Source organism: Lissotriton helveticus, chromosome 5_1 (genome assembly GCF_964261635.1).
Source record: "Lissotriton helveticus chromosome 5_1, aLisHel1.1, whole genome shotgun sequence".
Lineage (NCBI taxonomy): Eukaryota > Metazoa > Chordata > Amphibia > Caudata > Salamandridae > Lissotriton > Lissotriton helveticus.
The window spans coordinates 605,648,738-605,658,187 of NC_136065.1; positions in this window are offsets into that span (position 1 = coordinate 605,648,738).

A 9,450-nucleotide genomic window follows, 5' to 3' on the forward strand; every position below is an offset into this window, starting at 1 on the left:
TCATCTGAAGTACAAGATAGTCCTTCTGGGGATATTCCGCTGGTCCACAAGTAAACTAAAGACTTGGTCTGAGTGTCCAATATTTATAGCTTGTGGCAGCCTGTAAAGTGGAAAAAACGTTTAGACTTACCCACATCTGGTTCTGAAATTTTCCTTCCTCCCCAGCCCAGGGTCCGGGAGGACAAGAGTGGCAAAGGTGTGGTGTCATCTTTGTGGGTGTGCTGAGGCAACCCCATTGAAATGTAAGTGGGTCAAAGAATAGCTCTGCTTCTCCCATCCTGTCGGGATTGACCATCCTGCCAACATCGTGTCCCAGTTTGCTCACTGCCTGGGAGGAACACACAAAGGCCAACTACCAACTATTCACAGCCTTGTGACCGAGGACACAGGCACCAAATGGTTAGGACAAGAAAATGGCAATTTTCTACAAATTTCATTTTCAGAACTGTGACTTAAAATCCGATTTTACCATTAAAGAGAATTTTGAATTAGCAATTCTTTTGAAATCAACATTACTTTTCTGTTTCCAATAAAAATGTATCACTTGAAATAGGGTAACCCAGTATTATCCAATGGGAGAGGTAGACTTAACAGTAGCGAAAAACAGATATAGGAGTTTTTCACTACCAGGAAATGTTGAACTTAAAAATGCATGTCCAGCTTTTTAAATACACTGCATCCTGCCCGATGGACTGATTAAAGCCTACCTTAAGGGTGATTTATATATACTAAAAAGGGAGGGTTAGGCCTGGCAAATGGTAAATTCTGTCAGGTCGAATTGGCAATTCAAAACTGCACACAGGCTGCAATGGCAGGCCTGGGAGGTTTTTCTTCTAGGGCTACTTAAGTAGGTGGAACAATAAGTGCTGCAGGCCCACTAGTAGCATTTAATTTACAGGCACTGGGTACAGATAGTACCACTTTACTAGCGACTTATTAATAAATGAAATGTGCCTTGTGGGTGTAAGCTATTTTCACCATGTTTAAAGGAGTGGACACAAGCACTTTAGCACTGGTTAGAAGTGGTAAAGTACACAGAGCCATAAGGCCAACAAAAACAAATTTCAGCAATCAGCAGAGGTGAAAGGCAAAACGTCTTGGGGAAGACCACACCAAAGACTGTCAGATCGAACAGTAACTTTTTCAGTTGAACTAACCTTCTCTCTGTATTCAGCCTGCGCTCCATCGCAGTCGGCCTGAATTTGTGACTTCTTCAGTCTAGCATGACCAGATGACCACGAGAGGCTCTTTGTGCTTTTAGGTGCTCTACTAAAAACTTTCAAATTGAATATGTCTGGTTCTACGTACTAGATTTTTATTGTTCTGGTATCATTTTCTTTTTTTTTAATTTACTCTATTCTTCTAAATGGGTTTATAATTTTTCTTCTTGTGTGGTGTTTTACTTTATTACTGTTTGTTTGCTGCATACATATTTCACACATTGCCTTTACTTTGAGCCTGACTGCTTTGTGCCAAGCTAGCAGGGGGTTAACCACAGGTTAATTTAGGACCTTTTGTGGTTCACTCTGACAAGGACTATGGTTGTTGGCTAAGTTGGGCTTCCACCACCCTCAACGAATAACCCAATTTCTTAAACCCATGATCAAAACCAGAATCGGGGTCAACGATCAATAGCCCAACACTACAGACCAGCCCCTGGACACCCCACCTTCTTGTCCCTGCATCCACCTTTTGGTAGTTCGGTGGTTCAGACCTCCTCCACAACAAAATTAAATCCTGGTGCTTTCCCTGCTCCCCAACAGGGAATTTGAAAAACTTGAATGTGTGGGGAAGATCACCTTTTTTTCTGGGGAAGCCTAGCATAACACTCGCTAAATGCAGGTGTCTTTTGGGTCACTACATGCAAGCTCTTTGGACATGATATCATTGGTAGTCCCTAATCTAACTTGTAAGGACCACTTGACAAAAGTAGTCTGGGACTAACAGGATGCCCCTTACCACATCATATTTGATCCCTTTAAAAACCAAGTTCTTTGGCAGAGGATTCCTGCACAGATGGAGCCAATCTTCACCGTCTGGCCAACAACAGTAGAACCTTCTGGTCCTTTAGGCGAGAGAGGCAAACGATGCAGCTGTCAGAACCAACCTTTTTTTCCCTCCTCCATTGCTTCGCCAGGTAAGTCTCAGTAATTTCTCTATGAAGGAGCATATGATGCGAGTTGGAGGATGGGTGTCTTCGGTGTGTCTGGCAGGCCATTACGTCAGACCAATATGCCCTGCAAATCGTGGAAAGGGAATACTCCATATGGGTCCTCTATTAAAGCTCCTACCTAGTTGCCATTTGAGGCTCCTCATGTTAAAACCTGGGCTTTTATGTGCAGTGACCCGAGCTTATCAAGTTAGCAGGCTGCAGGCTCCATTTATCTGCCCAGCCATTACATGCTTCTTCCCAGATAAGCTTGTACTACAAACTAAATCTGCGTTCCTGCTGAAGGTTGTATTCCTTTTTCATATTGGGCATTCTAACACCTTCCCCATTTCCATCAGCCACCCCACCCTACCAATGGTGAGGAGGGGTTACATACACTGGAACTCAAGCATGAACTAAGCTTTTCTATCCATCACAAGATGAAGATCAGGTCTGATAAACAGCTCTTCGTCAGGTATATAGGCACCAAGAAAGGTAAGGCAGTTCAAAAGAAAATTCTTTCCCACTGGAATATACTGTGTATAAGGATCTGCTACCCTATGGCAAAGAAATGACAGCCTGAGGGAATCAGGACTTATTCCACCAGAGCGGTTTTCCTTACGGCTTTAGCTAGAGGTGCACCACTGGTAGACACTGTAAAGCGGCTAGGCGGGCCTTCCTCCACACTTTCTCAAAACACATGTTTGGAGCCAAAGAGAGGAGGGGCGTTCAATTCACCCATTCATTTTTACAGGATTTTCTCGTTGGACCCAACTTCTACAGCGAGCACTGTATTGGATTCTCTTCAAAGTGTAGGAATCTGCAGGTAGAAGTATCCATCAGAAGAAAAAATTGCTTGCCTTCAGTAACAGTCTTTGCAGTGCATACTCTGTCTACAGATTCTTCACCAAACCCACCCTCCTCTTCATATATAAAGATGCCAATGTAGTTTGTTGCACTGTGCATATTTTCATCTAGTCATTATTATTCTTGTCCCTGATTCTAAAAGATGTGGTTAAAACAGATGAAACCTGATGTCAGGGTGCTGGGGAGTGCCCAATATGTTTCCTGTGTCATCACCACAAGTCTGAGGCATCGGTTGGAGTCAGAATTTTCTGACCCCCCAACTCCTCACCACCCACTCTTACCCCTATTTTTTATGCTTTAACTAAATACATGCTTACATTTATTTGTCAACTCTCTGAATGTGCTTTGTATTCCAAACTGATAATTTTGGCCAAAATGATAATTTTGGCCCAAAAAAAGTAATTACTGTTATTATTCCAGGCTGATATGTTGGCATTGAACCCGTGTTTCACCTGAAATTGCAAGGCAATTAAGATGTAATGTAAGGGTGATGCGGTCCAAACTACGTAACAATTATTATTGCTAGACATATGAGATTCACATTATCTGTATCTGGGCATTTTAAGACTGAAATAACTTGTTGCTGGGCATGTGATAGCAGGTACTTGTCACTCATGGGCAGTGGTTTTAAGAAGTAAGTACATCATTTTGCAACTAGTCTGAAAAATGGCATTAATTGTTTTTGGCCATTTGAAGGCTAGCATTCCCTTTTTCTGGGTACAAAGAGTGTCTAAGTCTGTTGCTGCCATTTAGAGGCTGTAGAGAAACAGAATGAGCTTGAGTCCTTGTAAAACCCAGGGTGGCTGGACTATTAGCTATATTTAAACACAAAAAAGAATCATTAAATCAATTTGTATGTGAAATTCCCCCTACCGGCAGTCACCAGTAAATAGTTATAGCTAGGACCTGGTTTCCATTAGAAAACGTTTTTTGACTTGCCTATAACTTTGGCGCTGTTTGAACAATCTTCATGAAATTTCCCCCCCCCCCCCAAAACAAAAATGCACAGCTGATTCAAGTTGTGCATGGAAAGCTTCGGGGTGATCTGTGAAGCGGGGTGGGTTAAAAAATGTGTTTCCCATGTTAATTCCCCAAAAGATTTTCGACACAACTACAACCCAAAATTATTGACTGAATTACACCAAATTTGGCAGAAACTCTTGGTTCAGAAAGAGGCCTTTTTGTGATTTGGTGTATATCCATTCAGCAATTATACAGATATTAAAAGAAAACCACATTTGTATATCCAGAGATGCGGACACTCCTCGAATCCACCTGCAGTGTCTCCGCGGTTCCACGTGCCAATGCAAGGCCCTGATTGACTGGGCGCAACTTCATTGAAAAGCTGCAGCCTCCATTTTAAATATTAGGAAATGGTCCCGGGTGCTGAAAAGTCAAATCTAAAATAAATGAAGGGGTCAGGTTAGAGCTTTCCTGACCCCATGTATGTGTAATAGATGTGGGAAAAGCATGTACAATGGGCAGCAAAATACCAGTAAACTGTTGTTTTTTTTGTTTTTGCCAGTGTGATATCCCAGATCCATCATAGGGCTCAGTGTGGCCTCCGTGCAAATCCATGAATCTCTTCGCAGAGTTGCACCGGGGGTCACAGTTGATCCGCAAGTTCATGAAAAACCCCAACTAAATTGAGCTTCTTTGCAGGAAACATGGGAAGCGTTAAAAAAAGTACTGACCATTTAGAAGTAGTTTAACATAAAAGAAAGATGAAAGGAGCCGGGTGATTTGTTAACCAGTGTAGCATAATTCTGAGAACATGGTGAGGGGTTGCCATTTTACCTGATTTTCTACTGAGAGAGGAGGTAGTTTGCAGGAGTTCTGGCTGGAGATTTTGAATATACTCAACAAAAAAACCTAGGGGTCTACGTACGAGGAAAACAAGGAGCCTCTATTTACGGGTATCGATAACTATCAAGTCTATCAAGATCAGAACAATCCTGCTGCCAATTTAGGCATGAAACCAGTATACACAGAACCAATAGTGATTGTGGGTGAAACTTGTAAAGTCATATTGGATTCGCATCAAAATCTTGTTGTGATCAATTCTATCATCTGGTCATCCCTCGGAGATGGTGTGTCTCTAGATCATTGAGACATTTGTACCATGCCCACGGTCGAAGTTGGGTTCCGACCCACAATCACTCCGGGACCATGTAGACCTGATGTATGATGGGAACGAGTGCAGTGCAAAACCAAAAATAAGTGTAGAAGTGGTGAGCTAAAATAGGATCGAGGACAAAAAGAATAAGGCTTTAATGGAAATTGGCCTCTTCCTAATTAAAACTAGGAACAGTGCATGAAAAACAGTTTCAAACAAATAACTATAGGGGCCAACATGTTTCAGCCTTCAGGGCAAGACCCTAGGCTTTCTTCAGGGCCTCTGTTCTTTAATTACTAATGCTACTGCATGTGTTATTCAAAAGAAAAGTGATTTTTATTCTAAGAGTAGTGATTGACTCTACAAAAAGGATATATATGACCGGAACTAGTTGCTCTCTCTCCGTGTCAATCCAAAGTGTCTCACACCTAAAACAACAAAACACCATATGAGAAAAACCTGTGTCAGAGTTTCAATGCTGTTCACCATTTAGGTATGAAGAATAATTATCACTCACCCAGATAGACTGGAGACCAGACCTCACCTCTCCTGGACCAGGCTCAGAAACCTGGAGGCCCCGCTCTAAAGGAGTGAGGAAGAAGGTGGCTTAACATAACCCAGGGAACTGTCATTTCTGCCCCTACAAGTATACTGTATATCCTCCAAATATTTCCCTCACAACCTTGAGTAACCCATTCAACCTCTCATTAGTGACAAAAAGGCTCAACCCCATAAGGAAGGACACCAAGGGCTACTATAGTACTTAAAAAAAGTTATTAAAGAAAGATCAAAAGAGCAATCTTAGATCTAGAATGCTCATAAGCCACATCAACTCAAAGGTATAGGTGTAAAGTCCCCAAACCAAAATCTTAACATGGTTTTAGAAAGGACCCTAAATACCAAACAAAAAGATTTTGTATAGTAAAACCAGGACACAAAGGAAGAAAAAAGAAAAACTAGGAGAAAAAGCAGGAGAAACCTTGCCTACCTGTCCGTCGTTGCCTCTGGCGGATCCTGAGTCAGGGGGAGGCAAGGACCGGACCTCTCTCAAAGATTTAAATAGTAAATCCTCTGGCATACTGTCCAATCATGTCTCAGAACAGAAATAACCAATAGCCGATTCATGAAAAGCACCTATAACCAGCTCCGAAAGCAATATCCAAATTGACTTTGCTATGTAGGGACCAATAGCCTCCCTTTGAGGTAGTGGAACATGAGAAAACATCACATTCACGCTGCGAGAGTAATCTCGCGATATTGCAGGAACTACTGGATGACGTCACTAATCTTCATCCAGTAGTTCGTATGCCCAGAAACAAGAGGGTTGAGTAGTGATCGAATTGAAGATAGACAGTTACACTACTCAAAATATATTCCTTATTGGCATAGGAAGGCTCGTTAATGTTTAAAAAGCCCTCAGACAAACATCTCATTTTTGATGGAAGCATAAACTAGCGAAGTTATAAGAACTACCAGATGATGTCACCAATCATCATTCTGTAGTTCTCATGCCCGGGACCCATAGTACTCGTAGGATAGAATGCTGGGTCTCGGTATCATCATATTCTCCATTTCAATCCGATCGTCTGCAAAAAGTTATCTGCCCAATCAGTTTAAAGTTGTGCAGCGTACACGCACATGTCTTTAGATATTGAAAAGCACAGGGAACACACCCAAATAACTGTGGGCGTAGTCTCGCGATATTACTAGAACTACCAAATGACGTCATTAATCGTCCTCCCGTAGTTCATGTCCTCATGACCGATAGACAGTAGAAAATGCTCTGATCTTAGTAGTTCATAAAATTATGGTTCCTCGAAAAGCATGCAATATACTCACATCAGCACGATTGGCTCTAAACTGCACCAATGTCCTTTTAAGTGATCATGGTCCTTATTACATTGTTATTATTCGACCAACATCAAAGGCGTGACAGGGTATCATATTGATGGTGCACGCGCACTTGAAACCACATTATACTCTCACTCAAAATTAGTGGTTGAATATGCAAAACAACATGTCGGGTCAACTTGTATGTAGACAAATGGTTTTAGAATACCTTGTTATCAGCATTTGGTCCCCCAATAGAAATGGGATAACTGAAATGGGCTAACCAAGCATAAATAGTGCACTATTGGTTTTAGCCCCTGATAGCCACCTTAAGACAATAAAGCCCTAGCAAAAGCTAGTGTAAGTCCATCAAAGTAGTATATACTCAAAAGGAAGGCTGCCACCTCTATGAATGTTACATTCCCATTAGGGTGTGTCCATGCCTCTCCATAGATATATCAAAGGCTAGTCCATGGTATTTCATCGTTGAGGCCACGGCTGTCACTGGACAGTTTGTATATCCATTTCTGCTCTTTAGTGAAGAGAAATTTGGTTACATCCCCCGTGTACGAGGGAATGAAAGGTTTTTCCAAAACGGTCCACTTGAAATCTGACTCGCTATGTTTGTGTTCAATGTAGTGTTTAGTCAGTTTAGAAATACTCTTCTTACACCTGAAGGCACTCTTATGTTCGAGCATCCATGTGCGAACCTTCCGGGTGGTCATGCCTATGTATCTCTCATTGCAGGGGCATGTTAGCTGATAAATTACGTGTGTACTGTTGCAATTAGAGAACTGTTTCAGTTCCCACGGTCGGTCTGTACCTATATCTATGTGTAAGATATTAGAGGTCTGTGGGCAGACCGAGCAATTCCCGCAGGGGTGATGTCCGACCACTGCCGGTAAATCCCAAAGAGTGCCAATGTTCCTTCTAGGTGTTTCTTTGGGCCGAGTGTGTATCAATTAGTCCCGCAAGCTCTTTGAGCGCTTGAAAGCGAACAGGGGGAATTAAATTTTGTCGTTGCCGCAGTTCAAAATTCGCCAGTGTCGTTTGACAATACGTTGAATGCAATTAGATTTGGTATTAAAAGTGCTGACGAAGGTGAGGCGATTCAAAGGTTGTTTCACAATCGGGGCCTCCAACAGGGCTTCCCGATGGTTATTGGTTGCTCATTTGAGTAAGCGTTTCACCAAAGTCTTTGGATAATGTCTGGCTATAAGTTGATTGGAGAGATTGGCAGCATGCTTTGAAAAGGTCTCTAGTGTTGAGCAATTTCGCCAAACCCGGAGAAATTGCCCATAAGGCAAATTGTCGCGGAGCGACTTGGGATGCTGGCTTTCATATAGCAAAAGTGAGTTTCTCGCCATTGGTTTCCGGAACAGTTCACTTTGTAGACCTGTTGGAGTAACATAGATGGACAGGTCAAGAAAGGAGATTCTCTCCTTACTCGACTCTACGGTGAATCTCAGAAAATTGTTCTGCAAGTTAAGCCACTGATGAAAGAGTAGGATGGATTCCTTGTCCCCCCTCCAAATAACAAGAATGTCGTCTATGTATCGCTTCCACCATAATATTGATGGAAGAAAAGGATTTCTGGCAGTTAGTACGCATTCTTGCTCGAAGGTGTGAACATAAAGGTTTGCCAAGCTCGGCGCAAAAATGCTGCCCATGCCTGTCCCTGATGTCTGGAGGTAGATGGTATCCTCATATTTAAAGAAATTCTCTTTCATGGCTATTCTCGCCACCTCCATAATAAATGGGACAGGAGTGATTGAGTCGAGATCAGTGTCCCCCAGGATGGATCTGATGGTATCTAAAGTCTCATCCTGGGGGATAGAAGTATATAGTGACTCGACATCAAAGGAGACCAGATGGTCTGTCTCCGGATCAAATTCTATTTCTGGAATCACTCTTAAGACATCTTTAGTATCTTTAAGATATGTAGGCATGGTCTGCACTATTGGCCTCAAAAAATGGTCTACAAAAGCAGACAGAGGCTCCAAAATCGAGCCTTGACCAGATATTATTGGTCTCCCAGGAGGTGGTCTCTGGGGTTTATGTACCTTAGGCAAGGTATAAAAGTAAGGCATGATAGGGTATTGGGCCTGTAAAAACTTGGATTCTGATAACGTGATCCAACCGTCAGAAAGGGCTTCTTCCAACAAGATTTTGATTTCATTCATTAATCTAGTGGTGGGGTCAGTCTCTAAAGGTACATAGAAAGTAGCAACACTGAGCTGCCGTAAACACTCCATCCTGTAGATTTCAGTATCTTGTATCACAATGGACCCCCCTTTATCAGCAGGCTTTATGGTTATGGAGGGGTCCTTAGCCAATGCTGAAAGTGATTGTCCTTCTTCTCTGGTGAGATTACTGTAGTTGCTCCGTTGGGAGCACCAGATTCTGTCAATATCATCTCTTACTGCCCTCTCAAAGGTAGCCACCTGGGGGGGTACCGTATGTGAGGGGGGTAAGAAATTGTATTTAA